Raw genomic sequence first — 23,921 nt, 5'->3', positions numbered from 1 at the left:
TAGAGAAAGAGAGACAGAGATATACTCGTGTTGTATGTCGAAGTTTATGATGGCGGGGAGAAGGATGGTGGTCTTTGCTATGATTATCTTTGGATGTATCACCATTCTTACGCAATGTAAGTGCACTATGAACAAAAACTTTGGTTCTTTAAAATTAATTTCATGTCAAAAACAAGAGAACAAGTTTAAATAAGCTCCTAAATTTTTATATGCAGCTCAACATACCGACCAGATTGTTGGCAAGAAGTGGCAATCATGCACATGCCTTCGAAGTGATCCACCCTGCCAAAATAATTTGTGCTATTGTTGTGCCGACTTAGGGGGTGAGCCTTGCTTTGAAACCTATTTCAAATGCAAAGACGGCTGCGGCTGCCATATTCCCCCAAATCCAGTCTCCGCTCATGTTGTTCAATTACCGTGAGCCAGTGTTGTATATCAATTTCAATACAAAATAAAGATTCCAATATATTTGAATAAATAGTTTCGATATGAAAATCTTATGTGGTATTTTTATTATTATATTTTAGTTTAATTTTTAATCCTTTTTGTCTTAGCATACCCCGCAAGATACATATACTCAATAGCACTAAGCTCCTAAATTTTAATGGGCTAAGAATGAATTGAGGCTATTGACCTTGGCTGTAGCAATCGATTTTGACCCGGTCGCCTCCTAGATCATGCAGAGGAATCACTACTGGGTGGGTTCGCGATTGAGGCCAGCAGATTTGTAGTGGACCCCACCCACCAACTGGTGGAGTGATGGCCTCCGTGTCGATCCCTCGGCCCCGCATGCGTGGAGAGACGAGAGAGATGAAAGGCGGTTTGGAGAAGTGAGGCAGCCGCGCGGCATGGTGATAGGGTCTATCGTCAGATCTGTGAGCTCTAGGAAGCATGGGGATATAATTTCAATGCCACCGCATCATCCCAGGCAAAAATCCGATGCTCCACGGTCTCGTTGCGGCATGTGTGGTTGCTATCTTCATTTGGCCGACACCTCGCTACTGCGCTGCAGGGAGGAAGCGCGCGGAGAGATCTCCTCACATCCCATCGCCTTAGCGTCCATGGTCGAGCAGGAGGAGCCGGAGTAAGGATAGGGACGCTCTTGATGTGCATGACGGTGGCGCGTTGCTGCTTCTCCGGTCTAGTGTGCTTGTCTTTTCTTGTTTGCTTTGTCTCCCTTAGTTTTCTTCCTGTCCACTTTAACTTTTGGGAGGACATTGGGTGCTAGTTAGTGAGCCACCCAACAGGACTCTTAGTTAGATGTAGGTCAGTAGGTGTTATCAATCAAACGATTAGAAACTGGTGTTTGTGAGTTGGTTCTTGCGTAGGATGCTACTCATTCTACCTTGTTGTAGACCCCCCTCCCTCTATCCTCTATCTACAACTGGATTCAGACTCGGTGCTGGGTTTTTTCCTCTCCTAATTTGATTCAGATGATACAAGTCCAAAGACTAGATATTTGTTCTCATGTGTTGGTTTGGGGAATCCCAAAGCTCACATTTTGCAATGGCTACTGACTAGGCTCGGATTACTCTGTTTACTCTCACAAGTCATATGTCATCTTACTACCCATGTATGTGTGTGATTTTGTGCAGCCTTTTCCTAATCATTTGCACCATCCTTTTTTGTTCAGCATCTTCCTATTATATAGTTTTTTTTTCTGGTATTAGTGTTATTTGTGCTTGTCATGGGAAACCACGGCCAAGCTACGGGGCCATGAGCCCCTTGTGGTTCGGCAGGGGGGATGAGCACATTGCAAAAGAGCGGAGAATGTCGCGCAACACGACAGAGATCACACGGGCAATTTTACCCAGGTTCTAGCCGCCGCAAGGCATAAAACCCTACTCCTGCTTTGGTGGACTGATGCTGGATTTTGGTGGAAGCGCAACACTTCTGCCCGGTAGGGTGGCCTCGGGGCGAGAGCAGCTACGCGCGTATGAGTGTACAAGTGTATGAATCCTCTCTATGGTTACCATGGGCCTCCTATTATAGATCAAGGGGTCACCACAGTGGCAAATCAGTCATTGTGTACTGATTAGATAGCAAACAGTGCTATCATACCTAACTCTGCAAAGAGGGCATAGTGCATTAAATGTACCGCTTACTGTCACATCATGGCCTGTCCGGCAAGCCTTGCTGGGCTACTTATCCACCTTCTCTCCTGTCTCCATGACACATCGCTGTACGGGTGTCATTTGGAGGTGATTTCCATAGGAAGTGGTTGTGATGTGGCAAGAAACAACCACTTAGTCACTTGGGGGCTTGACACCACACCGATTGATGACTTGCGTCGCTGTGAGGTGGAGCGGTGAAGCCTTGGCAGGGTGATCTTCTTCCGTAGGGCCCAGCAGGCCTGCCGGAGCAATCTTGAGGCTCGCTTCCGGGGCAACCTTGACCTTGCTAGGCTCGCCTGCACGCCAAGGAAGGTTTTTCCTTTGTGATATCTTGCTTCCTTTGGCTTGACTTGGTCTTCTTGATCTGCACTCCAATTCTTTAAAGAGCTGGTCTCTTGTGCTTGGTCTGGTCTTGAATATTGTAATCTTGATCTTGGGCATGTGCACAGTCTGGGCAACAGACCCTGGGTTTGTTGCACCGGCAAGAGCCCCCGGGCCTAGCCCGAACGCACTGCCGGGCGTCGTCGCGGTAGGCCCTAACTTGTGCACAGACGAGAGGGTAACAAATGCCCATCCCTTGATATCTTCTTTGCTTCTTCATTAACCTAAGCCCGCCAGTTTCCGGTTCTCCCGTGCATCGTGCAACGCCAATTGCAGTGGGGGAGATAATGGGCCACGATCTGCGGAGTACCCACGCCCCATGTTCACGGGGCGGTAACCGCCACCCCACTATCCTTCCTGCTCCAAGCGCTTCTGCCACGTGTATTGCATGCATTGTGCAAGGTTGGTGGTGGATGCAGAGGGTGCGCGAATGAGTACCATGGAAGAAAGCCAGGCATTGTGGATTGGTGCAGGGGGTCGGCCCTGATTCTTCGAGCCGTTAATGGTGAAGGGGAGTCGGACTGGTCGAGCGGGGTGGCCACCTCTATGAGAAGAAATCCAGCCCCCTGCCCCACCCGCCTATAAAAAGGGAATGTGGGGCGAGGTATTTTTCCACACCTCCTTCTCCCTCCAAACCCATAGTAGTCCCTGCGTATCATGGTGAGAGGTCGTGGGTCCGGCCCTGCTCCAGTGGCGACGAGAACTTCTACTCGACAACATCTCCCTCCCCCTTCTGAAGATGCGGGCGTGGATCCTGCTATGAGAGGAGTCGGAAGGGGGCGAGGTCATTGTCGTCATGGCCCACGGGGCCGAGGAGGACGGGGTGGCGCATTGATCACACTCCCACCGGCCGCTCTCCCTCCGATTGAAGGCCATGTCGGAGACCAGCCTCTGGAGTTCGTCATTAAGTTGTATAAGCCTACGCGAGGCCGCCTCCTTCTCCCCACCCCATTCACAAGGGCGATGGAGCTCGAGCATCCGTGCGCATTGCAACTGCACATGAGAGGCGGCGGGAATGGCAACATGCAAGTGGATGTGGATTTCTCCGCCCCTCATGTCATGTTCTTCTGGCATGGCTGGAAGACCTTGATAATCCCCAAGTGCAGGGAATCATCATAGCAATTCCCAAAGGTGGAAGTGATAAGTATGGAGTGTCGAACCCACAAGGAGCTAAAGGTAAGATCACTATTCTCTCAAGCCCTATCTTCCACTGATACGACTCTACGTGCACCTAACGTTTGCTTCCAACTAGAAACAAGAAATAAAACTGTGTTGTGGGTATAAAGAGGATAACTTTGTATGATATCGGAGAGCTAAAATATGAAAGTAGGTGCTACTATCATAAAGTTAGAATATATTACTATAAATAGAGAGTGTGGAATAATGATGGATTGGTGCGCGGAATTGTCCTAGGCAATTGTTAACAAGATCGATAGTCGTCATTGCAATTTCATATGAGGGAGAGGCAAAATCTAACATACTTTCCCTACTTGGATCATATGCACTTATGATTGGAACTCTAGCAAGCATCCGCAACTACTAAAGATCATATAGGTAAAACCCAACCATAGCATTAAAGCATCAAGTTCCCTTTATCCCATACGCAACAACCCCCTTACTCGGGTTTGTGTTTCAGTCACTCATGCAACCCACTATAAGCGAATCATGCACGTGTTGCAACACCCTACAGCGGGAATCCCTCACGCTTGCGTGACACGGAGGGCACCATAGGACAGCACAAAAATAAAACATACAACTCGTACCAATCTAGATCACCAATCAACCCAAGGACAAAAGATATCTACTCCAAACATCATAGGATGGCAACACATCATTGGATCATAATATGTAGCATAAATCACCATGTTCAAGTAGGGATTACAACGGGGTGCGGGAGGGTGGACCGCGTAAAAGAGATGAGGATGGTGGTGATTATGGTGATGTTGATGAAGACGATCACCGCGGTGATGATTCCCCTCCCGATGGCACTCCGGTGCCACCAAGAGAGAGGAGGAGAGGTTCTCCCCCTTGTTCTTCCTCCTCCATGGCTTTCCCCCTCTGGTCCTTGGCCTTCATGGCAGTGATGGCCCCTCCGAGATCCTCCTCCATGGCCTCTGATGATCATGGCCCCCTTCGACAGGGTGCTGGAGAGGGCCTAGATTGATTTCTCGTGGATACAGAGGCTTGCAGCGGCGGAACTTCCGATCTAGCTTAATTCCCAAAGGTTTCTGTATTTATAGGAATTTTTGGTGTTGGTTTCACATCAGGGGGGTCTCCGGGCTGTCCACGAGATAGGGGGCGCGCCCTAGGGGGGGGGGGGGCGCCCCCACTCTCGTGGGCAGCCCGGACTCTTCTGGCCCAACTCTGATGCTCCGTGGTCTTCTTTTGGTCCATAAAAAATCCTCAAAAATTGGCACGTCAATTGGACTCCGTTTGGTATCCCTTTTCTGTAAAACACAAAAAGAAGGAGAAAACAAAAACTGGCACTGGGCTCTAGGTTAATAGGTTAGTCCCAAAAATCATATAAAAAGACATATAAATGCATATAAAACATCATAGATGGATAATATAATAGCATGAATACTTCATAAATTATAGATACATTGGAGACATATCAGCATCCCCAAGCTTAATTCCTTCTCGTCCTCGAGTAGGTAAATGATAAAAGAAATAATTTATGAAGTGTGAATGCTAGTAGGTGCACAAGTTTGATCAATGATAATTTCAATCACCTTTTCTAGCATCAATATGTGTCATAATAGTAGCTTATCTCATAAAACTTTTCATGATCAAGTAACAATCTATTCACAATGTCAAGTATGGTTCAGAAACTTCATTGAGAACTAACAAACTATAATCTCAGTCACTGAAGCAATTTCAATTTATCATAACATCAGAAAGTGTCAAGAATAGAGCTTTTCAGCAAGTCCACATACTCAACTATCATATAGTCTTCTACAATTGCTAACACTCACGCAATACTTGTGGTTATGGAGTTTCAGCCGGACACTGAGAAAGATAGGGGCTTATTGTGTTGCCTCCCAACATATTCACCTTTAGGTGATGTCAAAAATAATAGCCCATGCTAACTTACATCCAATTGGATATATATATCATGATCTTTCAAACACGAGGAGCTTGCCAAAGGATAAAATGAAAAAGGGAAAGGTGAGGATCACCTTGACTCAAGCATAAAGTAAAAACATAAAGTAAAAGATAGGCCCTTCGTAGAGGGAAGCAGAGGTTGTCATGCGCGTTTAGGGTTGATGCACAAAATCTTAATGCAAAGGAACTTCACTTTATATTGCCCCTTGTATGTGGACCTTTATTATGCAGTCCGTCGCTTTTATTACTTCCACAACAAGATCGTACAAAGCTTATTTTCTCTGCACTAATAAGTCATACATATTTAGAGAGCAATTTTTATTGCTTGCACCGACGACAACTTACTTGAAGGATACTCAATCCATAGGTAGGTATGGTGGACTCTCATGGCAAAACTGGGTTTACGGGTATTTGGAAGCACAAGTAGTATCTCTACTTAGTGCAAGGAATTTGTCTAGCATGAGGGAGAAAGGAAAGCTCAACATGTTTGGAAGGTCAATGACAATATACTTTAACTGAGATGTCAGAAAACATAAACCATTACGTTGTCTTCCTTGTCCAACGTCAACTCTTTTAGCATGTCATACTTAATGAGTGCTTCACAAAGATGTCCAAGATAATATATTTGTATGAGAACCTCTCTTTCCTTATTACTTCCTATTAATTGCAACGATGACCAAAACTACGTTTGCCAACTCTGAACAACTTTTATGCCTCATACTTTCTATGTGTGAAGTCATCACTAACCATGTTATAAGCATATGAAACATATAAATATTCAGATTTATGACATTCAATTCATTCCCCCATTTACTCATAGGATATACATGAAGCACATGAGTAAATGACAAACTACTCCAAAAGATATGAGCGAAGGACACTGAGTAGTCAAATAATTAAATAGCCATGGGAGGGTTCCCTTTTTTATTCAATAATTTAGATCCAATGATTTTATTCAAACAGCAAGTAAAATTGAAAATACGCTCCAAGCAAAACACATATCATGCGACGAATAAAAATATAGCTCCGAGTAAGGTATACCGATAGTTTTGAAGACGACAGAGGGGATGCCTTCCGGGGCATCCCCAAGCTTAGGATCTTGAGTCTTACTTGAATATTACCTTGGGGTGCCTTGGGAATCCCCAAGGTTAGGGCCTTTCCACTCCTTATTCTCCTCATATCGATATCTCACCCAAAACTTGAAAACTTCAATCACACAAAACTTAATGGAACTTCGTGAGATAGGTTAGTATGATAAAGAGTAAACCATGCACTTTGGTACTGTAAAAGACAAGGTTCATATTTCTTTTCACACAATTCCTACTGTACCATATCATTTCTACAAATTATATTGAGAAATATAAGTCATAGAAACTAGAAAACAAGCCAACTATGTAGTGAAAATAGAATCTATCAGAAACAGAACAGTCTGTAATGATCTGAACAATAACCATACTTATGCTACTCCAAAAATTATGAAATAAATTGGTGGACGTGAGGAATTTGTCTATTAATCTTCCGCAAAAAGAACCAACTAAAAAGCGCATTTCTGTAAAACATGACAGCTAATCTCGTGAGTGCAAAGTTTCTGTTTTTTACAGCAAGATCACATTAACTCTCACCCAAGTCTTCCCAAAGGTCTTACTTGGCACTTTATTGAAATAAAAGCTATAAAACATGATTACTACAGTATCTTAATCATGTAGAGGCACAAAAACAGTAAGGATAAATATTGGGTTGTCACCCAACAAGCACTTTTCTTTAATGCCTTTTAGCTAGGCATGATGATTTCAATGATGCTCGCATAAAAGAAAAGAGTTGAAACACAAAGAGAACATCATGAAGAATATAACAAGCACATTTAAATCTAACTCACTTCCTATGCCTAGGAATTTTGTGAGCACACAATTTATAGGAACAAAAGTCAACTAGCATAGGAAGGCAAAACAAGTATAACTTCAAAACTTTAAGCACATAGAGAGGAAACTTGATATTATTGCAACTCCTACAAGCACATATTCCTCCCTCATAATAATTTTCAGTGGCATCATGAATAGAAACTTTGTTCTCAAACTCAATTGGAACCTCTTCCAAAATAGTGGAATACTAACTAAAGTTGACACTCTTCCAAATCCACTTTCATAAATATCGTACGAAGATTCAACACCCTCCAAGATAGTGGGATCACTAATTCCTAAAGTTGACACTCTTCCAAACCTACTTTAAATTATAGTATTATTCATACTCCAAAATATATAAGTGAAGTTCCTGGAGTACTCTACAATAAATATAGACTGGCCAATATCCAAGCACAAAATATATAAGTGAAGCACAAGAAGCATTCTATAAAACCATACTCAAACGATTTAAGTGAAGCACAAAGAGCAATTCTATAAGATCATACTTAAAAGATGTAAGTGAAGCACGCGAAGTATTCTATAAATCAATGAAGAGCTATCTCATACTAGCATGATTCTTAAAGAAAAATAAAAACACAAAGGACACAAATCATGTGATCAAGACAAAAACCGAGGTATACCGATATTTGTTGAAGAAGAAAGACGGGATGCCAACCGGGGCTTCCCCAAGCTTAGATGCTTGAATATCCCTTGAAATATTTACTTGGAGTGCCTTGGGCATCCCCAAGCTTGAACTATTGTCTCTCTTTATTCTTCTCACATCGGTAACTCCTCGTCCTTCAAACACTTCATTCACAAAAACTTAAACAAAAACTTGTGAGATCCGTTAGTGTAATAAAGCAAACTACCACTTTAAGGTACTGTAATTAACTCATTATTTGTTTATATTGGTGTTAAACCTACTGTATTCCAACTTTTATATGGTTCATACCCTACATACTCGCCATAGATGCATCAAAATAAGCAAACAACACACGAAAAACAGAATCTGTCAAGAATAGGACAGTCTGTAGTAATCTGGAAGTTTAGTAAACTTCTGTAACTCCAAAAAAATATGAAATAAATTTGACAATTTGAAAAATGTGTACAGAATGTGCAAAAAGTTTCAGACCCATTTGACTTTCCAGTAAAAAAATGTAAATTCATGCACTACAGCCAAAGTTTCTGTTTTTGTTCTGCACATTGTAAGCAAGCAATCTTATCACACTAAAACCCAAGCTTAGCACATTATTTTTATAATAAAATGGATATATACAAGGGGACAATTATTTACAGAGAAACTTCCATGAAAAATTCTACATTGTGTCCGTGAGCATGAGCACAAGTGCTCAAGCTCGACCTTCACTTCTTCAATGCATAACTTTCCAATCACTTCTCTTTTTGAAAAACTTTTTTAGGCATGAGAGGCAAGTAATTCTATTTTGGTATTTTCGTTCTTTTTAAATTTTTTTGTATGTTTCACCCACAACTAAACAGAAACAAAAAGGAAAAACAAAATCTACTTAGTTAAGAAAGCAAACAAGCACACACGAGAATATCAACCCCACGCTATTACTCCCCGACAACAGCGCTAGAAAAGAGCTTGATAATCCCCAAGTGCAGGGAATCATCGTAGCAATTCCCAAAGGTGGAAGTGATAAGTATGGAGTGTCAAACCCACAAGGAGCTAAAGGTAAGATCAATATTCTCTCAAGCCCTATCTGCCACTGATACGACTCTATGTGCACCTAACGTTTGCTTCCAACTAGAAACAAGAAATAAAATTGTGTTGTGGGTATAAAGAGGATAACTTTGTATGATATCGGAGAGCTAAAATATGAAAGTAGGTGCTGTTATCATAAAGTTAGAATATATTACTATAAATAGCGACTATGGAATAATGATGGATTGGTGCGCGGAATTGTCCTAGGCAATTGTTAACAAGATCGATAGTCGTCATTGCAATTTCATATGAGGGAGAGGCAAAAGCTAACATACTTTCCCTACTTGGATCATATGCACTTATGATTGGAAATCTAGCAAGCATCCGCAACTACTAAAGATCATTAAGGTAAAACCCAACCATAGCATTAAAGCATCAAGTCCCCTTTATCCCATACGCAACAACCCCCTTACTCGGGTTTGTGTTTCAGTCACTCACGCAACCGACCATAAGCGAATCATGCACGTATTGCAACACCCTACAGAGGGAATCCCTCACGCTTGCGCGACACGGAGGGCACCATAGGACAGCACCAAAATAAAACATACAACTTGTACCAATCTAGATCACCAATCCACCCAAGGACAAAAGATATCTACTCAAAACATCATAGGATGGCAACACATCATTGGATCATAATATGTAGCATAAAGCACCATGTTCAAGTAGGGATTACAGCGGGGTGCGGGGAGAGTGGACCGCGTAAAAGAGACGAGGATGGTGATGATGATGGTGATGTTGATGAAGACGATCACTACGGCAATGATTCCCCTCCCGATAGCACTCCGGTGCCACCAAGAGAGAGGAGGAGAGGTTCTCCCCCTTGTGCTTCCTCCTCCATGGCTTTCCCTCTCTGGTCCTTGGCCTTCATGGCGATGATGGCCCCTCCGAGATCCTCCTCCATGGCCTCTGATGATGATGGCCCCCTCCGGTAGGGTGCCGGAGAGGGCCTAGATTGATTTCTCGTGGCTACAGAGGCTTGCGGCGGCGGAACTTCCGATCTAGGTTAATTCCCGAAGGTTTCTGTATTTATAGGAATTTTTGGCATTGGTTTCACGTCAGGGGGGTCTCCGGGCTATCCACGAGATAGGGGGGCGCGCCCTAGGGGGGGCGCCCCCACTCTCGTGGGCAGCCCGGGACTCTTCTGGCCCAACTCCGATGCCCCGTGGTCTTCTTTTGGTCCATAAAAAATCCTCAAAAATTGGCACGTCAATTGGACTCCGTTTGGTATCCCTTTTCTGTAAAACACAAAAACAAGGAGAAAACAGAAACTGGCACTGGGCTCTAGGTTAATAGGTTAGTCCCAAAAATCATATAAAATGACATATAAATGCATATAAAACATCATAGATGGATAATATAATATCATGAATACTTCATAAATTATAGATAAGTTGGAGACGTATCAGACCTTTGCTCGCGCCCATAGCTTATTGGAAGGGAACGTCCTCCATTTCAAGTTAATGGAGGCCAATTTCCTTTCCGTCAAGGTTTTTGGGACCTCGGGTGCTCGTTTAGGGTGCTACGCGAAGAACTCGACTGATGACCAAAGCTCCTCCTCGAGCGATAGCGACGAGGAGGACTGTGTCGGCGATGACGATGGCGTCGACCGGAAGGATGATGACTCTGACTCCAACGCACCATCACCGTTAGGTGGCGGCACCATCATCTACACATGCACCCCTTTCCCAGCAAGGCGATTTGCCGGGGAGTTGGATACAAGGGTGGGTGTGGTGCTCTCTGGCTCCTCCAGCAGCCTACCAGCTGGACCCCAGCAGGCTTCCTCGCGGGCTGCAGCTTTTTTCGTCCTGCCTTGTCCTGCTAGCCTAGTGCTGGCGGCACGGGGCCCGTCTCTGCCGATCTCTTCACCACCACCTTTGGCCGTGCTTTCCCTGGTCTTGTAGGGCTACGTTTCCTGGAGCCCGACATGGTCAGGCCGGGCTTCTGCCTAGGCTCCCTTTTTGTCCTCTGTGCCTTCCACTGCCGTGCCTAAGAGGAGAGGGACAAGAAAGGGTATCATGGTGCACTTATCTTTTTTCAATCTAAAAATGTGTAGGCACTTGCCAAACTTTAGTTTAAATTATGTGATCTCTTTTATCCATGTTTGTGTTCTGTAAGATCTGTACTTAGATAAACCTTGCCGGGCACTTGTGCATGTATCATGTCCATGTAGAGATATAATGCCTCTATACACTCAAGTAAACAAGTTTTCCCCGACAGGTTATCCTGCCGGTACCCTCAGTCTGTTGTCGTGGAGCAAGACCTGCCGGGCACAAACCATAAAGAGGAACCAGCCCCCCGCCAAAACCTTCTCTCCAAACGGCACTAAAACCATCCTGACTGAAGCAACGTTCGAGTCGAAGGATGGAAGCACCTGAGTTTTGAAAGCGGTGAGGTTTTCTTATGCACAAGTTTTACTTACAGAACATGTACGGATAGAGAGAGAACTTATCTGTTTGGGCTTGTTGGGGATCACAATGTAGGCTTGTCTTCTCTTCTCCTATTCGAGACCGAACCCATGGTTGGAGCCTGCAGCTTCATGCAGGTGAAAAATGATGCCTTGTGTGATCTTATCTACATGGCATGATCATGCTATGCACATGATATGCTTATGCATGCATGCAATTTGTTTCCCTTCCCCCCAGCGCTTCATTTATTTCTCGTTGCTCAAGGTCTGCGCCTGGCTTTGTACAAGGGGTAACATGCAACAGAGGCAAGGCCTGTACAAAAGGGTGGCTGCCGGGCAGGGCCTGACAGTTGCGCCTTAAGGATATAACTTGTGGAGATACTCAATGTTCCATGAGTTTTGCAACTGAATGTCATCTCTGGTCTCCAGACGGACTGCGCCAAGTCTAGTGACTCGTACTACCCGGTAAGGACCTTCCCACTTCTGCCTCAACTTGATTGTACCCTTGATGGACTGAACGCGCCTAAGGACAAGGTCGCCTTCCTTACAACTCCAGGCATGAACTCTGCGGCTGTGATAGCGATGCAGGGCTTGGTGGTAGCGTGCGGCGCGCATAGTAGCCTGAGACGGTTCTCCTCAAGTAGCATAGCGTCGTCACGTCGGTGTTGTTCCTGCGCTACTTCATCGTAGGCTTATCAAATGTTCTCGTCTTGAGTACTCGCAGCACTTCAGAGTTCGCCCTCTTAGCTTACCCGTTGCTCCTTGGATGAGCAATAGAGGCAAATGAGATCTTGCCTCTGAGGGCATGAATGTATTGCATGAAGGCGTGGCTCATGAATTGGGTGCCAGTGCCGGTGATGATTCGAGCAGGGACTCCAAAATGGCACACCACTCCTTTCAAGAACTTGATAGCTGACTGAGCAGTCACCTTTCTCACATGCTCTAGTTCCGGCCACTTTGTAAACTTTTAGATTGCAACGAACAAGAATTCAAAGCCCCCGGTAGCACGGGGGAAGGGGCCCAAGATGTCAAGCCCCCAGACTGGAAACGGCCATCACAAAGGGATTGTTTGAAGAGCTTGGGCAGGCAGGTGGATATTCTTGGAATGGAACTGGCAGGCTTCACACTTGGTGACCAACTAAACTGCATCTTAGAGGGTAGTGGGCCAGTAAAATCCTTGCTGGAAGGCTTTTCCAACCAGACCCCTCGATCCAATGTGTGAGTCGCACATACCCTTGTGTATCTCTGCCAGCAGTTCATTTCCTTCTTCCCGACCAATGCACTTAAATTTCACACCGTTAGGCCTCCTTCTATACAGCGTGTCGTTAACAAACTGATACATACTGGCCCTCTGGGCCACTCTTTCAGCTTCTTCTTGCTCTTCGGGAAGTTCTCTAGTTTGGAGGAAATGGACTATGTGCCGCGCCCAAGTTGGATCCTGAGGCTCTACAACAAGGACTAGTGACACCTCCTCCTTTATGGGAGCGCATTCCTCGACCGCGGGGACCGGCAGTCTGGCGGGAGGATGCAGCCTAGCGGTCGAAGGGGAGTTGCTCCTGATAAGTTCTCTGTCGGGAGCCTCGGGAGGTTCTACCGGGAGTGGCTTGTTGGAGTCCAGTTTCCTCCTCTTTCTGTCCATTATTGTCGGGGATACGGAGGGCTGGGTCAGATGGAGAACAAAAGTTCCTGGTTCCAGAGGGAGCTTTTGCGCAGCACACTTCGACAGATGATCAACAATGTTGTTTTCCGCACGGGGTACGTGCTCTGCTTGCAATCCATCAAAGCTCTCCTCCAACTTCCTCAACGTATGCCTCCATCAATGGACTTTGGTAATCTTTGTTGACTTGTCTCACCACAAGTTTTGAATCTCCACGGATGATCAGCTTCTTGATCCCCAGTTCTATTGCAATCCTGAGCCTGGCAAGGAGCCCTTCGTACTCTATTGTATTATTGGTAGCCTTCTCTCGGGGAAAATGCATCTGGACGACGTACTTAAGGTGCTCCCCAGTGGGAGCAACAAGAAGCAAGCCAGCCCCTGCACCTTGTAGGGAGAAGGCACCATCTAAATACATGATCCATTCTTTGGGCACTTCCTTATCGGGAATAACTATTTCCAACACTTCTTCATCAGGGGTTGGTGTCCACTCTGCAATAAACTGTACCAGTGCTCTGCTCTCGATAGTTGATGTGCTCTCAAACTTCAAATCAAAACTGGATAACTTCAAGGTCCACTCCACTATCCTGCCGGTAGCCTTAGGGTTTCAGAGTATCCATTGCAAACGGAAACGGGTGAAAAAGTGATCGCGTGGGCTTGGAAGTACTGGTGCAGTTTCCTTGAGGCCATGACAAGGTCAAAAATCCAATTTTGCACACCAGAGTACCTGGATCTAGCCCCCTGCAACAGGGAGCTGCCGAAGTACACTAGGTGATGCACCACCTTCTTCCTTGCCACGACCTTGGAGCTGTCTCCGCTGGCTTGCTCTTCTCTATCTTGATCTGCATTTGACCTTGCCGGGGTGCATTCACATTCCTCTCCGGAGGGGACACTGAATGTGGCTGCCGCTTCTTCCACTTCCCGCTGTGCCACCAGTGCCGCACTAACCACTTGGTTAGTTGCCGCTAAGTATGGCAGCAACGGTTCTTGTGGTTTGGGGGCAACCAGAGTGGGAATAGAGGAAAGATAGGCCTTCAGATCTTGTAGAGTAGCGTCTACCTCTAGGGTCCACTCCACGGGTCCTGCGTTCTTAAAGATTTTGAAGAATGGCAAAGCACGCTCGGCAGACCTGGAAATGAATTTGTTAAGCACGACAACACATCCAGTCAAATGCCTCACATCCTTAACTGTCTTGGGTGCTTGAATCTGCTCGATAGCCTTGATCTTGTCAGGGTTGGCCTCTATCCCCCGGTGGGACACAAATAAGCCAAGCAGCTTGCCAGAAGGAATGCCAAACACACATTTTTCTAGGTTCAGCTTCAAGTTGATCTTGCACATATTAGAAAACGTCTCTTCTAAATCCTGAATGAGGGTTGATCTGTCCTTGGTCTTGACCACAATATCATTCATGTAAGCTTCAATGTATCTGTGTAGCTGAGAATCAAAACCAATGTGAACTGCTCTTGCAAAGGTGGATCCGGCTCTCTTCAACCCAAAAGGCATACGTACAATGCAGTATATGCCACATGGGGTGATGAACGATCTCTTCTCTTTGCCTTCCTTGGACATAAAGATCTGATGGTATCCATAGTATGTATCCAAGAAGGAAAGCAGGTCACACCTGGAGGTGAAATCCATAATCTGATTGATGCGCAACAAAGGAAATGGGTCCTTCGGGCAGGCCTTGTTCATACTAGTGAAATCTATGCACAACCACCATTTCCCATTAGCTTTGTGTACCACCATAGGATTCGCTAACCATGTTGGATGCAATACTGCTTTGACCAGACCAGCTGCCTCAAGTTTCTTGATCTCCTCGACAATGAACTGATGTCGCTCCAAAGATTGCTTTCGGACCTTCTGCTTGACGGGTCAAGCATGTGGGCAGACAACAAGGTGGTGCTCGATTACTTCCCTGGAAAAACCAGAGATATCAGATGGTTTCCAGGCAAACACATCGATATTCACCCATAGGAAGGTAACGAGCGCGCTTTCCTATTTGTCATTGAGGGTGGCACTGATAGTGAAAGTACCATCAGCACTAGCCAGCCCTGCCGGGACCTTTTTCACAGCGGGCAGAAACCTTGGATCTCTTCCTATTGGAACTCTCCTACAAGTCATCAACAGGAAGCATACTCCGAAGAGGCACGCTTCCTAGATTCCTTGGTGGCATCCATGTTAGCCATCTTCTCCACATTTGCTTTCCTTGGTGGGAATAGTGGCTTCAGCGGCCTCTGCAGCGACTGCTTCCCGGTACATCTTGTCCACGCAAATGATTGCGTCCTTCTCTTATGATGGAATGGAAATGGCGCCTATCGGCCCTGGCATCTTCAAAGTGTTGTAAGAATAGTGGGATGCCGCCATGAATTTGGCCAGAGCTGGGCGACCAAGAATTCCATTGTACGGCAGGGGGAGGTCGACCACATCAAACACGACCTTCTCAGTTCGGTAATTCAACTCTCCCTCAAACGTTACTCGCAACATGATCTTCCCCTAAGGATGACTCCTGACGGGGTTTATTCCTTGAAATGTACCAGTAACCTTGAGCTCTTCCTCTTCTATCCGAAGCTTGCTGATGACCTTTGGATAGATTAGATTCAACCCGGCCCCACTGTCAACCAACATCTTTGTGACTTTGTGGTTTTAGATTGTTGGTGAGACCAGCAATAGTAGGCACCCTACCATGATGGTACGGTCAGGGTGGTCCTCTTTGTCGAAGATGATGGGCGTGCTGTTGGGGAACGTAGCATGCAATTTCAAAATAATTCCAACGCTCGCGGAAGATCTATCTAGGAGATGCATAGCAACGAGAGGGGGAGAGTGTGTCCTGATGTCTACTACGCAACCTTCTCCTTGTAGATGTTGTTGGGCCTCCAAGTGCAGAGGTTTGTAGGACAGTAGAAATTTTTTCTCAAGTGGATGACCTAAGGTTTATCAATCTGTGGGAGGTGTAGGATGAAGATGGTCTCTCTCAAACAACCCTGCAACCAAATAACAAAGAGCCTCTTGTGTCCCCAACACACCCAATACAATGGAAAATTTTATAGGTGCACTAGTTCGTCGAAGAGATGGTGATACAACTGCAATATGGATGGTAGATAAAGGTTTTTGTAATCTGAAAATATAAAAACAGCAAGGTAACTAATGATAAAAGTGAGCGTAAACGGTATTGCAATGGTAGGAAACAAGGCCTAGGGTTCATACTTTCACTAGTGCAAGTTCTCTCAACAATAATAACATAATTGGATCATATAACTATCCCTTAACATGCAACAAAGAGTCACTCCAAAGTCACTAATAGCGGAGAACAAAAGAAGAGATTATGGTAGGGTATGAAACCACCTCAAAGTTATTCTTTCGGATCGATCTATTCAAGAGTCCGTAGTTAAATAACATGAAGCTATTCTTTCCGTTCGATCTATCCTAGAGTTCGTAGTAGAATAACACCTTAAGACACAAATCAGCCAAAACCATAATGTCACCTAGATACTCCAATGTCACCTCAAGTATCCGTGGGTATGATTATATCATATGCATCACACAATTTCAAATTCATCTATTCAACCAACACAAAGTACTTCAAAGAGTGCCCCAAAGTTTCTACCAGAGAGTCAAGACGAAAACGTGTGCCAACCCCTATGCATAAGTTCACTGAACCCGCAAGTTGATCACCAAAACATACATCAAGTAGATCACATGAATATCCCATTGTCACCACAGATAAGCATGGCAAGACATACATCAAGTGTTCTCAAATCCTTAAAGACTCAATACGACAAGACAACTTCAACGGGAAAACTCAATTCATCACAAGAGAGTAGAGGGGGAGAAACATCATAAGATCCAACTATAATAGCAAAGATCGCAATACATCAAGATCGTATCACCTCAAGAACACGAGAGAGAGAGAGATCAAACACATAGCTACTGGTACATACCCTCAGCCCCGAGGGTGAACTACTCCCTCCTCATCGTGGAGAGCGCCAGGATGATGAAGATGGCCACTGGTGAGGGATCCCCCCTCTGGCAGGGTGCTGGAACGGGCTCCCGCGAGGTTTTTAGTGGCTACAAAGGCTTGCGCCGGCGGAACTCCCGATCTAGGTTATTTTCTGGAGGTTTTAGTATTTATAGGAATTTTTGGCGTAGGTCTCACGTCTGGGGGGTTTCCGGGCTGTCCACGAAGCAGGGAGGCGCGCCTAGGGGGGTGGGCGCGCCCCCACCCTCGTGGGCAGACCGGGACTCTCCTCGCCCAACTCTTTCACTCCAGGGGCTTCTTTTGGTCCACAAAAAATCGTCAAAAATTGGCACATCAATTGGACTCCGTTTAGTATTCCTTTTGTGTAAAGCTAAAAAATAAGGAAAAAACAGAAACTGGCACTGGGCTCTAGGTTAATAGGTTAGTCCCAAAAATCGTATAAAATAGCATATAAATGCATAAAAAACATCCTAGATGGATAATATAATTCCATGGAACAATAAAAAATTATAGATACGTTGGAGCCGTATCATGTCCACGTACCCTCGTAGACCAAAAGCAGAAGCGTTAGACAATGCAGTTGACGTAGTCGAACTTCTTCAAACTCTGACCGATCAAGTACCGAACGTACGACACCTCCGAGTTCTACACACGTTCCTCGCCCTCGTGATCCAGCAAGGTGTCGAGGAAGTAGGGGAGTTTCTTCAGCACGACGGCGTGGTGACGGTGATGGTGAAATGATCTGCGCAAGGCTTCGCCTAAGCACCGCAACAATATGGCCGGGGGTGTAAACTGTGGAGGGGGCGCCGCACACGGCTAACAGTTGTTGTTCTATGTTCTAGGCGCCCCCTCCCCACATATTATATAGGTTGGAGGGGAGGAGAGACAACCAAGGGGGCACCCCAAGTAGGAGGAATCCTACTTGGGGTCCTCTCCCAATTTTGCCAACCCCCCTCTCCTATTCCTATTCAGAGTAGGAAGGGAAGAGGGGGAAGGGGGAATCCTATTCCCTTTTTTCCTTTCCTCCTTCCCCTTTCCTTCTCCAATTTGGCCAGCCCATATGGGGGGGCGCACCAGCCCCTTTGTGGTTTGTGTGTTTCCCCTCACTACAAAAAAAATACACTTCCGTGATGATACGTGTTTGTCAAAGTAGGTCGCGTTTTTGTCATGCATGTACATCCATGACAAATTTATGACAGAATCAAGATAGTCATACCTGTGCTGTCGTAGAAGTGTTCCATGACATTACCAAAATTATCATCATGAAAGTGTCCACTTCCATGACGATAAATCGCGCGTCACAGAAGTGCTTTCGTCAAGGGTGACCGACACGTGGCATCCACCGTAACGGAATGCCGTTAAGCTATCGGGTTGGGTTTTGGATCCGATAACCCGTTCACAGCCCCGACCAATGGGGATTTTCCACGTGTAAAATCATCATTGGATGGAGGAGACACGTGTCATGTCCGCGCTGGCACAGGTGTCACTCATCCAATGGGCGAGACGCGCCTATGATATGTTGACATGTGGACCAGCCCATCAAGTTTAAATGGGCCGTCCCATCTAAAGGCCGACAAGATTTTGTGGACCATAATGGGCCGGCCCAGCTAAAGGCCCACGAGATTTTGCGGACCATAATGGGCTGGCCCAGCTAACGACCCACAAGATTTTGCGGGCCATAATGGGCCGGCCCAGGTAAAGGCCCACAAGGTTTTTGTGTGCCATAATGGGCCGGCCCAGGTAAAGGCCCACAAGATTCTTTCAGATCATAATGGGCCAGCCCGGCTAAAGGCCCATGAGATTTCGCCGACATTAATGGGTCGGCCCAGCTGTAGGCCCACAAGAATTTGAGGACCCTAGTAGGCCGGCCCATTAACTAGCTGCCATGTTTTGGGCCAAATGCCGGCCCATATTTGATCCGGTCAATTAACGACCTGCCACGTTCTGGGCCTAATAGTGGCCCATGTGAGATCCGGCCCGTTAAAAGCCTACCACGTTCTGGGCCAAATTACGGCCCAGATTGGGTACGGCCCTTTAAGAGGCTATGGGCTCAATTATGGCCCATATCAGATTCGGCCCGTCAACTGGACACTATGCTTTTGGGCCCACTTGCTAGGGGCCGACTTAGTAATTCGACCTGACATTAGTTTTGGCCTCTTAAGGACCTGTTTAACATTTCGGCCCTATATTAATTTCGTCCTGTTAAATGCCCGTCATGTAGTTGGGCCTAACTACGGCCCGGTTTGCATCCGGCCTGCTCGCAGCTAATATCTGATTGGGCCAAAGAAGGACCGAGACAATTTAGGCTTGTTAAAAGCCCGTGATTTGATTCGCACAATCATGGGCCGGGGTTCATTTTGGGCTGCTGCCGGCCCGTTAGCTGTTCGGCACGTTTCAGTCCCAACCTACATCGTGATTGCATGACAGCCCGATTATGTACTGTAATTTTACGGTTTGGCCGGTTTACTGCGAAGACAGGATATATATACAGTAAAATAACTGCAGCATCTTCCCTCAAACAAAAATAACTGCAGCATCGTGAATAAGAAAAAACCTAGACTATACAATAAAGAAACTACAGCATATTACATCCACTGGGCATCAAAGTTCGCCCCTATGATAATAAAGCACAAGCAGACAACAAATTACATACACTGGGCATCAAAGATCGCCACCAGTGCAAATAAACACGCCGAAAAATAATATACAAAACCGACAACACTTCAATAGAGTTCAAGAAAGGTTAGCCCTGCTAGGGAGTTGCAGCACAAGCAGCTGAGCAAGATGATGAGACTGCGCTTGTTCAACACTTAAATCTTCCTCACTCTGGAAGATAAACAAGCAGACAGATGACAGGTTTTGCACATAAAAGTATCAGTGCTGACAATTCATCACATTTCTTACTGACGAATAAAGTGACACAGTTTAAAATTGCATTAACACAATATGGTATTGTTCAGGTCAAGACATGGCAGGAAATGACATTGTGAAGGAGTTGGCAGCTTCACGGCACCACTGGATTACAGATCAAGAACTCATAAGTATCGATGGTTAGTGTGCTGTCAATTTATCCCATTTCAGATTGGCAAATAAAGAGATGGTTTAAATAATACTCCCTCCATCCGGAATTACTTGTCATCAAAATGTATGTGTCTAGAACTAAAATACATCTAGATACATCCATTTCAATGACAAGTATTTTCGGACGGAGGGAGTAGAAGAATGATATGGCATTGTTCATAGTTAAGACATTGCAGAATATGACATTGTGCTGTAGTGGGTAGGTTCACCACACCACTGGATTATGGATGAAGAACAGAAGCATACATGAAGTGCAAAAGAAGATCACTTGCTCTGTATAGTTTAATTTACATGGTATGAATAAGGAACTTGGTTGTACAACTGAAAACTTAAATTGAGAAAGGACAAACTATTGTTTATGAACTACATAATAAACTTTAAACATGGAATTTAATGCAAACACCAAAAATAAACAGCTGTTGCAGTCATGCCTAACCAAATATATACAACAAAGTTTGAAGGCTTGAGATGGACAAACTTACATTATTGGTGAAGACATGCTCTATAAAGGCCTTGTCCATGCTGATGGGGGGCAATTCAAGAAGTTTACCACAGAATCTTCTTCATAAGCATTGCCTTTATTCTACATTTTGTTAAGACTAAATATAGATGTGATAATATATGAAAAAATGGAGAATATTTAAGATAAGATGAAGAGTGGTGCTACATAACCAAGTAGCTATAAATGTAAGTGCAGTGATACAGGCAAAAGGTACAGCCAAGAGCAATGCACAACTAAACTTCTTCAGTACCAACCTTATGGTAAGAGTAAATATAGATCTGATGTGTAGAAAATGGAGGGCAAAGGAAAATAAGCTGCAGAGTGATGGTACATGAACAACTACCTGTCATTATAAGTACACTGATGAAGGACATCATGTACTTACAAGAACAATGCAGAGCTAAAAAAACATTGGCATTGGATATATTCTACACTAATCTAACCATTCATACAGATCAGATAATTTGGAGCGAATAATTGATAAGCAAGCTATCATGCATACTGCTGTCACATAATGAACCAGGTATGTATGCAAGTATAGTGATATAGGACAACAGGTACTAACAAGAGCAAAGCAGCGGGCAGCATATTTACGACATCCTGTCATTCTTTTCAAACCGGAATTCTTCTTCGAGCAGATTTCCTGCAAACAAGATCCGTAAGGCACATGCGGAAAAGTAGAAGTTCAAATTGTCATGTGATTTCATAGACAGACCTCATCCTGGGAACGAGACCAGTGCATAACAAGGTTTTTCCATTCAATGTCTTCTAAATTTAGCACAGGAGACTTCACCAGAAATTCGTTTATGGATTTGCCACCAAAGTGTGATTTCCTCAGGTAACACCGATACTGCTGTAATGCTTCCTTGAAAAGCACAAGCAAGCTTTGCTCGTCATGACTATCCAGATTGACCCTCGCCTAGTTACAACAATGTAATTTAAATCATTGATGTGTTCAATCAGTAGAAAACAGGAAAATAATATCCATGAATAATAGCACTTACACGTAAGTTGGACAGGAAGATGTGAAAATGGTGTTTGTCTTCACAATAATCTTCCCATGATGGGAATATATGCACGTAGTCCCTAACAACATTGAAAGCATTGTCTTTTAAACTGGGAATAAATGGAATGGGGTTCCAATCTGCAGGAATTGGTCGTCTCTGCAGTTGGGATAGGTCTTCGACCGGTGGACTTGCTGTACTTTTTGCTGGAGTGGGATTTTTCTGTGGTACAGCTGGTGCTATGGCAAATGAAATCGGTATACCTTTTACTGGAGTGCAGGTCCTGTGTGGTGGGGCTAGTGGTGTGGCCAGTGAAGTATGGGTATAGTCTGCTGGAGTCGGTCCTACGTTTTGTGTCACTGGTTGTACAACCAATATAAGTGGGGTGATGTCTGATTTCTCCGACACCACCATGTTTTTCAAGGACTTTGCTGGTGCTCCTTCAGGTTCGGCAATCACCCTCTTCCTTTTTGATGTCTGATGCACACGAACATCATTTGAGCGAAAAAACATGGTATGATGACAGATGGAATATGTATTGATAATGGATGGGCATGGCATCTCGACATATATGATGAGTAAACTAAGCAGATGGCGGTGCAACAAAGTAGAAGAAATGCAAGACAACATATGCAAGATACCCACAATCAATAAAACATTGCCAAATTAGAACATGCACCTTGATGGGTGAACAGGACAGGCCATCTGCCTTTAACTCCTCGTGGTTAGAATAGTCATTAGTATCATATTCTGAACAAGAGTCAACGGGTGGGGAGCGTATGAGTTTCATTGCATACAGAATGGCACTCAATGCCTTGGTGCGAATTTTGTCAGTCATTGCAGTGTTTAGCTTCAAGAGTGGACTGCTGCTAGTGCGACACAAAGCAGCTACACAGATCATAGTGTAGATAGAACAGGAGAACCTTAAGCATCAGAGTAAAATCAGCAAAGTGGAACTTGCTGGAACATATGTGCTAGTATTGCCGGTACGGCTAGAAAGGCTTCGGATACCAGCTCTCTTCAAGTGAAGGTGCGGTACTGTTAATATCAGTATAACTCTCAAAGGCGACACAGCTCCGTGCATGTCCTTGCTATTCTTATAGGATTTAAGTGGGCAGGCCACTACAAATCACATTCCTATATTTACAAGATCCTACGAATCAAACATGCTCAAAGTGTCCATCACAACCGACCGTATAGACCTCTACACTGCAAATGTCCCTGCTCATCTTCAGTACATGGAACATACTGTACTACTAGCATACTCCCTCTGTTCCAAAATATAAGTCTTGGTAGATATTTCCACTATGGATCACATACAGATGTATCTAGATACATTTTAGAGTGTAGATTCACTCATTTTGCTCCTTATGTAGTCCATGGTGGAATCTATACAAAGACTTGTATTTAGGAACGGAGAGAGTACATATTAAAGAAGAACAGAAGAGGAACATGGTAAAGAAGAGCAAGCAGATTTTGGATAATAAAATGTTGGTTGCACAGTGCCCACACATGATGAACCAGAGTGCATTAAGAATGAAACTCCCAGCTGTCTATCGACCATTTCAGGCCGTTGGATGAAGATCCTACGTCTCCTAACCCTTCTTCTTCCTCGTCTCTGATTCTTCCCATACAGAACACCGCACGGGCCGCCGGCCGGACCACCGACCCCCACCGCCTGTGTTCCTCCGCCACCCCCACCCCCCACCCGCGTCGAGTTTTCTTCGTTCGACGAGGCCCCACAACCACCCAAGCCCCTTGGATCGCATCGGCGAACTCCGACGAGCTCTGAAAAATCGACTAACCCAATTTTGAAATTTAGTCTACTGTGATTTAACTAGTGTGGAATATAAAAGGGGAAAACCATAAGCATTGGGAGTATAGTGTTGAGCGTGCCATGGCGGATCTGAAGGTGCAAACCGGACAAAGGCAACTTCGCAACCAAGACAAGAAATCAGAGTAAAGCAGTGGCGATCTATTTTCTTGCTGTTATAAATAAGTTGAGCAGATACGAAAGAGTATCGCCTCTGGTGCAGCGCCGTGTATGCATCTGCTGAGAATTTGATGGTGGTGCGG

The sequence above is a fragment of the Triticum dicoccoides genome, chromosome 2B (genome assembly GCF_002162155.2).
Source record: "Triticum dicoccoides isolate Atlit2015 ecotype Zavitan chromosome 2B, WEW_v2.0, whole genome shotgun sequence".
NCBI classification, from domain to species: domain Eukaryota; kingdom Viridiplantae; phylum Streptophyta; class Magnoliopsida; order Poales; family Poaceae; genus Triticum; species Triticum dicoccoides.
The sequence above is the reverse complement of the archived record's forward strand: the minus strand, read 5'-3'. Positions refer to the sequence as shown.